Source organism: Peromyscus maniculatus, chromosome 3, assembly GCF_049852395.1.
Source record: "Peromyscus maniculatus bairdii isolate BWxNUB_F1_BW_parent chromosome 3, HU_Pman_BW_mat_3.1, whole genome shotgun sequence".
NCBI classification, from domain to species: domain Eukaryota; kingdom Metazoa; phylum Chordata; class Mammalia; order Rodentia; family Cricetidae; genus Peromyscus; species Peromyscus maniculatus.
Genome location: NC_134854.1, coordinates 145,064,969 through 145,079,802, shown reverse-complemented (window position 1 = coordinate 145,079,802; position 14,834 = coordinate 145,064,969). Strand labels below are relative to the sequence as shown.

Below are 14,834 nucleotides of genomic sequence, written 5' to 3'. Positions count from 1 at the left end.
TTACTTTGCATATCAGAAGAGCAAAAGCCATAATGATAAACAAAAGCTTCTATGACTTTAGCAAATCCACTTATGACTTAAACGGATTTATTTATCATCCATCAAAACAGAGTCTATACAGAGCTGAAGAATCATGCACCTATTAATTGTTGTTGTTGAATCTTTATAGGTGATGCTTGGCTAATGGATTCTTAGATCTTGTGGCAAATCTGAACATACACCACCGTTTTTCATATATTTTTAAATTAAAGAATAGGCCTAAACAGTACGCACAGAAGAGACAAAGTTAAGAAGTGAGAAAACCCTGAGACATGAAGTCTACAGTCTTTCAATGGATGGTAAGGAGAACTGGAATACTCTACAACAAAACTCGGCTCTGCCTGCCACTTACTGCTGTGTGACTTTGGACAAGATACTTAACATCTCTGTGTCTTGGCTTCTTTATTTGCAAAAAGAAGGTACTTAAACTCAGCAGAGTTGTTGGGAGACCTAAAAGGCTTAATGTATATGAAAGATTCTTAGAAATGACCAGGGACAGGGATAACTATGCATTCCAAGTATTTCTCTGGTTCTTTTGGTATGCTCTGAGGGAGCCCTTCAAGTGGAGTTACAGATCATTTTAGCCACTATGTGGGTGCTGGAAATTGGACCCTGTTTTTCTGGAAGAACAACCAGTGCTCTTAAACACGGAGCCTGGGACTCCCTAGAGGCTCTTGCCTGGGTTTCCTGAGTCCTGAGATCACAGGCATGCGACACCTCACCGGCTAATGCTATTTAGTTTTACTACAGTTATGAGTATTTTCCTTTTTTTGAGATAGGGTATCACGAAGTTTAGGCTAGCCTCCATTTGATAGGCAGCCGAGCAGGACCTTGAACTCTCTCCAAGCCCTGTTTTTCTCACTTTTCCTTCTTCCTTGCTATCTCGTCTGGCTTTGCATTTGCCTGTTTAGGATAAAACTCAAACTGAAAGAGAAAAGGGGGTGTCCAGGGGTTCTGGAGTTGATGGAAGAGCAGAGGTGACAAATACATAGCTCAGGGGTGATTTGAAGCCCAGCAAGTAGAAATGATTTAAAAACAAAATGAAGGGACCGAGCAGTAGCGAGAAGCTGGACACAGCTTCAGTCCTAGTACCTGGGAGGTAGAGGCACTCAGATCTACATAGTGAGACACTCTCTCAAAAGAAGAAAGGCTTTGGGCAGAACACATTTTCTTTGCCTGGAGAACAGGGACGTGAATGAACTTCAGCAAGCTGCATTCCCTCGTTTGTTTGTGTTTTTTGAAACAGGGTTTCTCTGTGTAGCCCTGGCTGTCCTGGAACTCACTCTGTAGACCAGGCTGGCCTCAAACTCAGATCTACCTGCCTCTGACTCTGGAGTGCTGAAATAAAGGTGTGTGCCACCACACCTGGCTACATTCTTTCATTATATGTGTGTGTGTGTGTGTGTGTGTGTGTGTGTGTGTGTACACACACACACACACACACACACACACACACACACACACACACACGACATAAAAATATACATATTAAGCCGGGCAGTGGTGGCGCACGCCTTTAATCCCAGCACTCGGGAGGCAGAGCCAGGCGGATCTCTGTGAGTTCGAGGCCAGCCTGGGCTACCAAGTGAGCTCCAGGAAAGGCGCAAAGCTACACAGAGAAACCCTGTCTCGAAAAAACAAAACAAAACAAAAAAAAAAAATATATACATATTAAAAATTACAAAGCAGACTTAATACAGAAAGTCCATGGATTACTGATAAAGGAACTATTTGTTGAAAGATTATATTGAGGGGAACAACTCACTAATGCATGATATGACAAATTCAGTTGCAGATTCCTGGAAGGCTGAGAACTGGTCCCATGCTGCTTCATGCCACCTGATTTGGTCTCCACCCTCAGAGACAGAAAAGGGACCCTTGTATGTGGTCCCAGTTCTTAAGCTACCCAAGACGCCACGCCCTAAGGGCTGGTACCCCAAGGTCATAGGTGGAACAAATACCCACTTTTTTTTTCCTAAATAAGAAAGTTCTAAACCTAATACAAACTACATACAATAAGAATGATTATCAAGTTTTGTCCAAGAGAAGGAAAAGGTAATAACATAAACAAAAATGGAAATACAACCAACAAGAACAGCACCTATCAAAAAACACATGCTGGGGCTGGAGAGATGGCTCATCGGTTAAGAGCACTGACTGCTCTTCCAAAGGACCCAGGTTCAATTCCCAGCATCCATATGGTAGCTCACAGCTGTCTGTAACTCCAGTTCCAGGGGACCCTCACACAGACATACAGGCAAAACACCAATGCACATAAAATAAAAATAAATAAATTTTAAAAAATTGTCTAAAAAAAAAAAAACACATGCTAAATGTCCAGACTATAGTTAAATGGCAAATTACAGAGATTACTCCAATAGCTGTCCTATCCTGAAGAATCTAACTCTCGTACCTGATATGTTCTTAGCTAAGATATGAAAGGATTGTAACTGTAACTATCTAGCATTTACTCCATCAAAGACCTGAGAAAGAAATAATATTACCTGAGTAAACAGGAAATGCAAGCAAGCAACTTCCAAAAAATGGCAAGAAATTACAGAGACAGCTGGCAGCCTGGACAGTCACCCAAAGTTTCTCTGCCACGTTGGGGCATCCCTTTTTTGGCTACAGGCCTAGAATATCTGACAGACCATCTTCAGAAACAGGGTATTTTGAAAGGCCATCTTACCTTGTCTTGGCAAGATTCAGCAGTCACTTATCCTTTGTCCTGCTTGTCCGGATAGGACAGCGTGCTTACTGTCAGTAGTCAGGCAAGGGCAGTTCTTTGCCCAACAGGTCATTTTTTTGCCAGGAAGAAGACAAACTTCATATGGAGTGTCTTCGATGCCCAATATCCTCTTGGGAGTAGATCGGTGCTGCCAGGAGCAATTGTAACTCATGTCAACAAAATTCTAAGTTATTAGAACATTTAAATGTCATATTCTCCAGGCTATGAAGTGTTTGAAGATTACCTATCCATCTGACATATTTCTGTATATCTAGGAAACCTAATTAACATGACTATAAATATGGCATGGTGACTATTAACCTGTAAATCTTATCAACCTAAATAACTTAAAGACTAAGGCTTCACATTATATAAGAGTAAACAATCTGTAAACAGATGTATAGTATAAGGACAATGACCTTGAAATTGTGACGATATACAAAATATCTTAATCAGAGGTAGAAATGTATAGTGCGATATGACAATAATATCCTTATTATGTATCAACATACAAAGTACCCTAAATAGAGGTAGAACATACATACAGTATGACAAATATAATTTTACATTTGTATCAATATACAAAATATTTCAAGCATATGTACAATATGGCAAATACAGTTTTGTATTTGCATCAATATACAAGAATCCATACCAATGCAAATTATCTAAAGCTGATAGTTACTGATTTAGTTTACAAGTAGATACAATAATCCACCTTATTAGCCTATCCTATCTATTCCCCCTTTTTCTTTCCCAAAAGAGAATCCTGACTCTAAAATTTATTGTTCTACCCCAACCCTATTAAAACTTAAATCCAGCCCCTAACAGATGGCAATTATCCATAGCTTGATAAAACAAAACCTTTTTGGAGAGGGAACATAGTTTTCTTAGAATTGCTACCTGCTGTCTGGGGTGGGGGCAGCGGGTGGGACGACAGTATCTCTGTGGGATCCTGTGAAAAATAAAACAATGGTTAGGTCTCATAGGAACTGGCTGTAATATTTGTAGTCCATCTCCAAGCTATAGGTAAAGCTTATCTGAAGTTCTGACTAGAAGTATAGCATGATGGACCATCTCAGCTAGCCATCTTGGAACCGTCCTGAACAGTTTGCAGTCAAAAGCTGATCACTGAGTGGTGTTTATTGGCCCAATGGCATTATTATGAACCAGGTAGAATTTTTGTTGTTGTTGTGGGGCCCCAACTTCCTTCTGGAGGCTTCAGAGATTGCTGTTAGGAGAATTTATTGTTCACTGTGGAAAACTTAAATATTATTAATATCAAAATGGAAAGTTTAAATTTTAAGATGGAAGATACGTAAAGAAGGTTCCAAAGAAGCAAGAATAGGCATGGAGAGAAATAGAATCTTGAAAACAATAGTCCCTAGATTATTTTTTGGCTTTCTTCTGTCCCACACCAGTTGGCTCTTCTGATATGAGACAGAAGCCTCTTAATTTTTTCTTTAGCAACATGCTTGGGTTTAGAGAAGGAGAGAGCCACATTCCAACTCTAAAGCCAGCTTGATTTATAATTGAGTCGGGACCACAACTTTTCTAGAAGTAAAGATATACTAATGTTAGGCAGTGAGATATTACCCTGTAAAGTATATTGGTACCAATAGGTCCAATATTGTTTGCTTGTAAATCTTTTCTATATAGCCTTTCCTTCTGCTTTAGACGTGTAGATGTCCAAGGCCTTTTGACTTCTTGAAGATGGGTATTCCTATTATCCTGTAAAGACAACAAACAGAACCCTGCTCCGAGCCTTGTTTGTTGAGTTTTCGTACAACTTGTAGAGTTTTCAAGACAGTGGATGAGCTATCACTTCTTATCAAGAGGTTTCTCCTGTTCAATCCTATTTTTATTCATTTTGTGGGTATCCATAGCTTTTCTTCTGCAGAAACAAAAGCAAAATCCCTCCCCCAGCGTAGCACATATTCTGGTTTCCATTCTGAGGTCAACACATCTTTGACGCCAGATGATGCAGAAAGTCCACGGATTACTGATAAAGGAACTATTTATTAAAGGATTATATGGGGGTGGGGGAGAACCAGTCCAACTGTGCGCCAGCTGCTTCACACATTTCCACCCTCCAAGAGCGCTGGAGAGAAGGGACCTGAGAACCTCTCAAGCTGGCCTAGAGGCCACGCCCTAGGGGCTGGTATCCCAAGATCATAGGTGGAAGGAATACCCACTACACAGATCTGTACAATTGCGGTGGTGCCAGCCCTTTAGGGTGCCTGAATTAATGAAATCATTAGTCATTCCGGGTGCTGCTGGTGCCGTAGATGGGTGACATCTGCAACAGCGCTGTGTGAGAAGAGTAGAATCACTTCCATTCTTTTTTCCTTCCCCCTTTTAGTTGGCATTACCCTAACGAGGAGAGAAGACGTTGTCTCTTCAAATTTCTTTACCCCATTGTTCCCCAAATTTCTTACCCCATTGATCCTCTCAAGTCTTCCAAAATTGATGTACTTGAGAATACCCCGGATGAACAGGCAGTCATGAGAACTGGAAATGATCACCAGTGATTTAATCTCTTTGTCTCACCTTTCGGCTTGGGGGGGGAGGGCGCTAACAATGTTTACTCAACTTTATGAGGTTGCTGGAGGCTATAGTGAGTTTATGAATGTTGAGTGCTTTAAATAAACAGCATTTTTGCAGATGGTTATCTAGATCTCTTTAGGAACTTTCATGTGCACACTAATCATCTGGTGCGGTTATTTAAAAAATGCCGAGTTGGGGATAGTTTTAGAAGCTTAGTGGCTCAGGTCGGAGGTGGGGAACCACGCAGCCTGCATTTTAAGCAAGCGTCCCAGGTGATTGATTCCTCTGGGAGCGGGGGGGGGGGGGGGGCGAATCTCACAACCAGATGAAATTAAAGAAAGGGAGGGGGGACTTGCCCCGTTAGATTTCCGTTCTCTCAATCGTATCATCCCGTGATTCTGCCGCTATGGGAGCTTTCCTTCCCTTCCCGACCTCACCTCCTTTGTGTCCTCTCTGAGCATTATCTTGGCATAGAGAGAGGCACACAGTTTAATGTGTAGAAACGGAGAGCGGGGAAAGGAGGAGGGGTGTGGGTGGGGTAAGGCTTGACCAGTGTTTAGCTATTCTAACTGCGAAGTCTGTTGCCTGGCTGGTTCTAGCCGGCTGATTCTGGCAGCGGAAGCCGCGGGGAGAAGTAGATTCAGCAGCTCCTTGTTTGCCGATGGAGGTGCTGACATCAGACACCCGGCACCTTTTCTCTAGCTGCATGAATTTTGCAGTTAGATGCACCATAAAGAGCCCCATTTTTCGGTGCGGCTAACCACCTCGGGATTCAGAGATTGCATTCTACTTTGCAGTTCTCCTTTGCTATTTTGAATCCTTCATTTTTAATCAGATCCCAGATTGTTTCCTTGTCTTGAACCTCGGATGAAGATTCGCAACAGATGGTGCCTACAGGGCACTTTAAAGAAAGAATTTTACTCGTTTTTACAATCTAGGAAAAAAGGAAAGGAGAGAGAGAGAGAGAGAGAGAGAGAGAACCCACAAATTTTACTGTTGCTGGGTGTGTGAAGTGCGCTTTTTGGGGGTGGGGGGAGGGGGAGCTGATATCAGTAGACATCTATGCTGAGAAGTAGAAACGAGTTACCAGGATCTGGGTGTGGTAGTCCATGCCTTTAATTCTTTCCCTTCATAGAGAGTTGGAGGCCAGCCTAGGCTAGAGCTTGTTCTCCTCCAGCCAAACCCAACCCAACCCAAACCAAGCACACACACACACACACACACACACACACACACACTTGAGCCTAGTGTATTAGAGCACCCCTGTGATTTCAGCATTCAGGAGGCTGAGGCTGGAGAACCATGAGTTCCAGGGCCGCCTAGGTTACGCAGTAGTGAGACTGAAAACTGGGCAGATAAATCTTATTTGATATCGAAGAGAATCAAAGAGGTCCAACTCTTTGGGTAATATCTTTGATACTAACTCAAAGTTCATTTTCCCCCCTGACCAAGCATTTCCAAACTTACTCTTAATAGATCCATTAAACCTAACTGGACAGAGATAGCATTTATTGGTTTCACACCCAAGGACACACATTCAAATATGATTATGTGTACTGCTGTCATGTATATCTAAAAATATTTCTTTGCTACTCAGCTATTTTGGTTTCAACTTGAATAATAGCCAATATTTACTGAGCTCTTGCTATGTTTGAGTTATGTTAAACTGCGTTAAGTTTGGGTAACTTTATTAATCCTCATAATTTAATAAATCAGTGCTAATAAGATATTTATCCTATTTTTTTGGTTTTTCGAGATATTTATCTTCTTTTTTTTTTTTTTTTTTTTTTTTTTGGTTTTTCGAGACAGGGTTTCTCTGTGTAGCTTTGCGCCTTTCCTGGGACTCACTCGGTAGCCCAGGCTGGCCTCGAACTCACAGAGATCCGCCTGCCTCTGCCTCCCGAGTGCTGGGATTAAAGGCGTGCGCCACCACCGCCCGGCGATATTTATCTTCTTAATGCAAAAAAAATTTGAGGTTTGTGAAGTTAGTAAGCAACAGTCCTGTGTAGCTAGTAAGTAAAGCTAGGGTTTAAAATAAGATTTATCTGACTCAAGGGTTGTCATATTACCTATATAGTATGCCTTTGCAGAACAGTCAGCTGACCTCCAACCTTCAGAACAACATTAATTCACCAGAGAAAATCAAGTTGGGGGCTGGAGATTATTGCTCAGCAGTTAAGAACACTGGCTGCTCCTCTAGAGAACCTGAGTTCAATTCCAAGCCCTCACATGGTGGCTCACAACCATCTGCAGTCTCATGGGATACAGGAGGTACACAGACATACAGGCAAAAATCCATACAAATAAAGTAATAGTTTAAACTTTAAAAAAAAGCCGGGCGGTGGTGGCGCACGCCTTTAATCCCAGCACTCGGGAGGCAGAGGCAAGCAGATCTCTGAGTTGACTACAGATCCGAGTTCTAGGACAGCCAGGAATACACAGAGAAACCCTGTCTTGAAAAAAACTAAACCAAACCAAACCAGAACAAAACAAAACCCAGCGGGTGTATAATGCAGTCAAGACAAACTACTTCAAATACTTATAATAAAACATATCTTGAAGGAAATATGAGACATAGCTGTTTAAGCAAACCAACCATCAAGCCTCAGATTTGTAACTGAATCTGTATGGCCGTTCTTAGCCTTAGCCAGACAGGAATGGTGGAGATTTCAGGCCCATTACTTTATTCAGCAGAGTTAAATGATTATTTGTTCCTCTAAGTACTTTGGCAATATAACAGTTTAAAATGAGCCATATCCTCAGGCAAAGCTGAAGCAGAGTAATCTTGAGATATCTCTAAAATTCCATTCAGAAGTGCTAGGAATCCAGTTTAAGAGCTGCCTGTTGGAAAAAGCTGGGAACCAGTTTATATGAAGTGTCAATTACTTTAAGCTTAAGGCGTACCTAAGAACTGGAAATGGTCTCTAACACTAGGTTTTTACTTGTAACTTGCTGAGAACATTGAATATCCTACCGTTTATCATACTTGTTTTATCTACCCCTCAAGGGATTTTTATGAACATAAAATGTATTTTGCTGTTCAGATATGACTGAGTTCCTAAGGACAGAACAGAATGCTGGCATTCTCTTTTAGAACTAAGCTTGGAGATGGTCTTTGTTTTCCTTTTCAATCTTTTCCAGGTCCCTTATGTGTGTCTTGGTTCTTTTTTTTTTTTTTTATCATGCTAAATACATAAACACACTAAGTATTAAGACAAAAGGCCATGCCATTGCTTTGTTCTTTAAAACAGCATTGCTTTTTGTCCCCTCTTCCATTAGCATACATCAAAACCAATACTATACACTCAGACAGCGCACAGGGAGTAGCACTATGGTGGTTAGCAGACAGCATTTTTAAATTGCAAGTGGCCGGGGAGTTGATAGAATACCCACAGCTTCACCTGCACAGCCTACTTTTTCTGGAAGGTATATGGTTACTATCAATCGGATTCTGTTACAGCAGAAGGAATAAGCTATTCATGCTCTGTGCTACTTTTCTCTCTGCCAATGTGTGTGTGTGTGTGTGTGTGTGTGTGTGTGTGTGTGTGTGTGTGTACATGTGTGTGTACGTATGCACACAATCCTACATGTATGCATGTACTTGCTAGATTTTCATTGTGATCAAGCTTCCCTTTATTACAAAATGCTTTAAGAAAGCATGATCTTTTCGTTAAACATGGTTTCTGTCCCAGGAGGCTGTCAGAGTAGCCCCTTCTGTGTTTTTTTTTTCTTCTGAAGACAGTGTGCCATACTGCACATTTGGTCCTCTAAATGTCCTCTGTGAAGAGGGTTCACTATCTTTGATTGCTCTCAATGGCATAACAAAGAATAGATATAGCCACTCATAATAAACAGCTGCTTTGTCAGGAGGCGTCATGCACAGTCAGACTTCTTTGGTTTAACCAACTGTAGACTGAAAACACCTGAAAAAACTGCATCAGTACTGAATCAGTCTGTTCATGTGTTTTGCCGTTTGTATGGTATTTGTTGTATTCAGTATATCATGTAGAGATGGTTTAGGATGTGTGTAGGTTATATGCAACATTACCTACCATTATACATATGGAGCCTGAATATCCCCTAAGAGAGTCCTGGGTCCAGTTACCATGGATATTGAGGAACTGCTGTGCTCACTGGCTCCTTGTGACAATTCTAAATAAAGTAGGTAACTCCTTTTTTAAACCACTTTTTCCTTTTTCAGGCAAACAGGGTAAGAGACAGGGAGGTGAATTTAACTTCAGAAGATCACACAGTTAGTGGAACCAGCAACCCAATGCCAGCAGTGTGGCTCCAGTGGTTCCCACCCTGGTTATGTATGGTACAGCTCTTAAAATGTATCTACTCTCTGTATACACACCTATAGAGAGAACGAGGTAGCGATGGGTCACACTTGCGGGAATTGGTCCTCTTGCTCGGCAGAGGTGTACAGGAGCCTTTACCCACTGAGCAATTTTGCCCAGCCCCTAGGCCAGTGATTCTCAACCTTCCCTACGACCCTTGATACAGTTCCTCAGGGTGTGGTGGCCCTCAACCATGAAATTATTTTCCTTGTTACTTCATAACTGTAATTTTGCTACTGTTATGGATCATAATGCAAATGTTTTCCGATGGTCTTAGGTGATCCCTGTGAAATGGTCCTTTGCCCCGCAGAGGGTTACACCCATGGGTTGAGGACCACTGCCAAGTCTTCAGGACTGATAGGATGATGAAATGATGGAGAGGCAGAGAGAGAAGTTGTTGGTTGACATGATTTGAGATGGGATACAAGCTGCTTGAAGTGTAGCTCATGTCTGGGATCTCTCGTGACTGAAGTTATTAGGGAATGAATTTTCAATGTAAAGAAGGGCGGTCACTCCTCACCCTCGGTCTCATTCACGGTGTAGAGAAGGGTGTTTAAGCAGTGGAGCATGGTCAAATGTTTAGCCACTTTTTTTGGACAATAATTTTTATAATGAAATGCTCCCAAGCGTATGATCTGTCCATTCTGACATCAATTCAGGGAGATCCTTGTATGTTCATACTGGTTTCCAAGAGGCCGAGCTGGCTCTAATCCCCGCCTGTCTTTGAACCTGCGAAGCCCACAGAATTTTACGATATCGTTTATTTTCTTTTGTGGCACACGGTCGCCCGTGATGCTCCTGCCTCAGCCTCCCTTCTTAGCGTTAGCACGCTCGGCCGGCGGCCGGCGGAGGGCTGCAGTTAACGCGCCTCTCCCCTACGGAGCGGTATTGTCTTCGTTGGGTGCGTTCGCGGATCGGGGCGATCCCAGTTCCCATCATCTTTGTCCCCAAATCTCTGCCTTCTGGCGAGGCAGGGCGCCGGGGAGGAGGACGGCTGGCGCCACTGCGGGCCGCCCGAGTCCCCGGGCCAGACGTGGCGCGGGAGGCTCGGCTCGGCTCGGTCGGCGGGGTCGGCGGGCATCCAAGCGCGCCCGGCCGGCCGCAGCCCGGAGAGGGGGCTTGCGCGGGCGGGCGGGGCGCACAACGGCAGGGCCTACTCTCGCGGTGCGGCCGCCGAGCCGAACCAACCTCGCCCCCTACCCGTTTTCCCGGCTCCCGGAGGACGGTTTGGGGGGTGGGGGGGAGAGGCTGGGGGCGAGGCGCGTCCTCGGAGCGCCCGCGTGGCTCCCCTTCCCCCCGCTCTCCCCCCTCCCGTCCCTCGCCGCCCCATCGCGAGCCCCGCGCGCGCGCGCCTGCGCCCCCCACCCACCCCTCCACCCCTCCGTGCGTGGCTCGGCTCCGGCCGCGGGGCGGTCTCCTCGCAGGTGTCAGCCCGCGCGGGGCGCGCTCGCCGCCTCCGCCCCGCCCCCTCCGCCGCCCCCCGCCCGCCCGCGAGGGGCGGGGCCGCGCGGGGGGCGGGGGCGGGGGGCGCGCGGCGCCTCGGTCTGGGGGGGGGGACGCGGGGCGGCCTCGCCGGCGTCGCGCGCTGAGCGTGAGCCTGGTCTCTGTGTGTGTGTGTGAGTGAGTGAGAGCGGGGTCGCGCGCGCGCGCGACACGGGCGAGTGAGGAGGGGGAGCGAGCGAGCGAGCGAAGGAGCGAAGGGACGAGCGAGCGAGCGGCGGCGGGGCGCGTGTGAGCGTGTGGGAACGAAGAGTGCGGGCGCGGGGGGCGGGGGGCGGGAGGAGGGAGGGAGAGGCCGGCCGGCCGACCCACGAGGCCGTGAGAAAAGTGGGCGAGCGGGCGAGGACGCGCGGCCTGGCTGCGGGAGCCGGCGGCGGCGGCGGCGGCGGCGAGGAGAAAGGAGGCGGCTCCCGGCATCCCGGCCCCCTCCCCCTCCTCAGCGGATTTCCCGCGGCCCGCGCTTGCTCCGAGGCGGCGGCGGCGGCGGCGGCGGCCCCGGCCGGGCAGACGAGGGAGGAGCCGGCGGCCAGGTGAGGGGCAGGAGGCCCCCGCGACGGCGGAGGCGGCGGCGGCGGCGGCGGCGGCGGCGGCGGCGGGGGGCGTGGGCCGGGGGCGCGCCCTCGAGCCCGAGGCTCCGGCCGCGGCGCGGGGGCGGGCGCGCCGGAGGCCGGTGGTCGCTGGGTACCCGAGTCGGCGGGGAGCGAGGCGGAAGCCGGGAGTCGCCTGCCTGCGTGCGGGAGGGGGCGGGAGGCGGCGATCGCGGCGTGAAATTCGTCTGGTTTCCCCGTGTCGCCGAGGGGGTGTGGTAAGCCTGGGAATGCTCGCAGTCCTCAGGGGTGTGGTTGTCGCCGCGGTCCCTGGTTCCTTCGAAGAATTCGATGTGACCGAGGCAGGAGGATGCTGTGAGCCTCACCCTGATGCGACTCTGTCCCCTCCCAACGTGTAAAATGGAGAGTAGCGAGCAGCTAGTTCCATTTTTTCCTTTAACAGCCATCTGAACAATAAGGGCGACCAGATAATTGAAGGTTTGACTGTAGTAGAAATACTCCCTCCCCCACCCCACCCCCAAATTCCCGATAGAGGACAACTTCAGTCTTAATAATTTGATGTTTCTCATCGCAGGTTTGTAATCCCCGTATTCTGTCTGGTTTGTATTTATGAATAGAGATGAGGTGTTAATTCTGTTTTATCAATGGGGTTTTTATACTAACCAGGCTGTGTGTGTAACTTGAATGTAAATTCTTTCAGTGTAATTTTACTTTCCCAGAAATTGCCTACAGTTTTGTTTGCCTAGTGTTTCTGAAGTTGGGTTAAATTCCAAATCCATGTGGAAAGTGTATCAGTTTACTATGGAAGGTTTTCTTTTTTCTTTTTTTTGTTGCCTTTTTTTCCTTCTAGACATTCTTAATTACTAACCATAACCATGAAGATTTAAATGTCATTTGAGTCTCTTCCTTTTCACAGTGGGGAGCTTGAAGGTTATTTCTCCTGTTGTTTTAAAATAATCTCTTAAGCAATTAATTGACAATACCTTTTAGGATACTTGGACTAAAACAAGGGAATTTCAGTCATGGAGATTAGAGATTTAACCCTTGACTTTTTAAAGACGCCATTGTTGATCTTTCCTAGTGGTTCCTTGGTTACTTGTGGGACGTTTTGAAGTAGCATGTTTCTTCATTGTCTGCTCCTTCTTTTGTGTGCCGTTGTTTTGTTAGTTTGGCAGACTTTCCCCCATGTCCCATTTCCTTCTGTTTGTTGGTAGCCCCTGTAGGTGCTGGAGTCCATGTGCTTTGTCTGATTCTGACAAAACAGCTAAGAGGTGAAGAGCAAGTCGCATACAGTCCTCCACCAGGTCAAGAGCCTCTGCCGCCGAATGGGCCAGGGAGCACAGTACCTAACCTAAATTTAGCCCATTGTCCACCAGCTCCCATCTGGCTTCTGTTAGTTTATACGGGACAGTGTTATGGGAAACCATTTTTGAGTCCCCATTGAATAGACTCACTTCAGTAGTTGCATGGGAGTTGAGGGGGGGAGAATGGCAATAAGAAAGTACCCCCTCTCATTTCCTCGTTGACAGTTGGACCACTGGGCCCTGTTGAGGCAGGGGCTGAGGGCAAGGAACAGAGTTTCCCCACTTTGGAGAAGCAGAAGTAGCTTTCTTTACTTGTAGGGAGCAGGCATAGCAAACAAAAACTGAGTGGGAAAAGTGGGTGGAGAGTGAGAAAAGTGTGAAGAGTGAGAAAAACCAAATATAAAGGGAATGAGTTTTCTTCTAAGTTGTAATTGTTGTTTTGGGAGCTATGTAATAATGTGGACTCCTGGGGAGCCATTGGCAGGTGAGTTTGTAGAGTATTCTGTAAATGGGATTAAGTCATAAACATTAAAAAATTACAATCGTTATGCTATTTTAAAATCTGAAGGAGAAAAATGTTATCTGTGCTGACATGCAGTTGTTCCAAGAGAAGCTGAGTAAGATTAGGTGCAGATGTTAGAGAAACTGTCTTTCTTTCCTTGGAATTTTCTTCTTGTATTAAGATTAACAATAATAATATGGAACCTCCAAAAATATCTCTACATATGTGCTACATGTATTTGTACAGTTTAGGTTTGTAGAAAGGACTTTATGCTAATGAATGTCAGGCTGTTTAACATTTTCCAGTATTTCCTTCTCAAAATTGGCTTAGACACAAAAGCTACAAGTAAGCTGCCCCATTCATTCCCTTAGAGGCTGGAGTGCATGGAACCCCATGTGCTTTTCCCCCTTCCTTTACAAAAATTTTGGTATTGTTCTTCCAGCTTGAACTGTTAAGACATTTCAGGGGGACTGGAGAGATGGCTCAGCAGTTAAGGACACTTGGTTGCTCTTCCAGAGGTCCTGAGTTTAATTCCCAGCAACCACATGGTGGCTCACAACCATCCATGAGTGCCCTCATCTGGCCTGAAGGCATACATGCAGGCAGAACACTGTATACTAAATAAATAATTCTTTAAAAAAAAAAAAAAAAAAAAAAAGACTATTCAGGATCAGATATATGATAATGGATAGTGGCATCAGGCTATTTAAAGAATTATTAATTTTTCTTTTTTTTGAGACAGGGCCTCACTATACAACTCTGGACTGAACTCATTATGTGGACCAGGTTGTACTTGAATTCTGCCTCACAGGTGCTGGGATAAAGGATGTGTGTCACCATGGCAGCTACATTAGCCTTTTTTTTTTTCTCCCCCAGTGCTGAGGATTGTACCTGGGGCTTTGTGTATGCTAGGCAAACTATCACTTGCCCCTTCTCATTAAGATAAATTGAAAAAATAAACTATGAACATTGGCAGTATATTATCTTTTTTTGTTAATGTAATACCTACATGAAGCAATTTAAGGGAAGGATTTAATTTGGTTTATGGTTCTAGATCAGTGGTTTTCGATCTTCATTATGCTGTGACCTTTAATACAGGTTCCTCATGTTGTGATGACCCCAACCATAAAATTATTTGATTGCTACTTCGTAACTGTAATTTTGCTACTGTTATGAATCATAATGTAAATATCTAATATATGACCCCCCAAAGAGGTCACAACCCACATGTCCAGAGCCGCTGTTCTAGGGGATACTGTCCCTCATGGTGGGGAGGCATGGGGGCATTGGGTCTGAAGCCAGGAAGCAGAGTGCAACGAGTGCTCG

The 14,834-nt window shown here is 45.4% G+C and overlaps 1 protein-coding gene and 1 long non-coding RNA gene across 11 annotated transcripts in view; one reads left to right on the top strand and one right to left on the bottom strand.

The window, feature by feature from the left end:
- Positions 1–2,728: 2,728 nt before the first annotated feature.
- On the bottom strand, positions 2,729–9,936 carry LOC143272507 (uncharacterized). Its single transcript, XR_013050143.1, has 3 exons — positions 9,672–9,936; positions 3,671–3,722; positions 2,729–2,915 (listed from the first exon to the last, which is right to left on the bottom strand). It is a non-coding gene; the product is annotated as an uncharacterized LOC143272507 (long non-coding RNA).
- A 1,284-nt stretch (positions 9,937–11,220) lies between these two features.
- Rimklb (ribosomal modification protein rimK like family member B) overlaps positions 11,221–14,834 on the top strand; it is a 39,493-nt gene continuing 35,879 nt past the window's right edge. For 5 of the 10 annotated variants that reach the window (XM_076567902.1, XM_076567904.1, XM_076567903.1 and 2 more), the window contains exon 1: positions 11,412–11,684. The gene's annotated coding sequence lies outside the window, so the exon portion shown is untranslated. Of the gene's footprint in view, positions 11,386–11,411; positions 11,685–11,813; positions 11,960–12,039; positions 12,180–14,834 lie in introns of those variants that run through there. The other 5 variants (XM_076567900.1, XM_076567897.1, XM_006994227.4 and 2 more) reach the window with 3 other exon arrangements.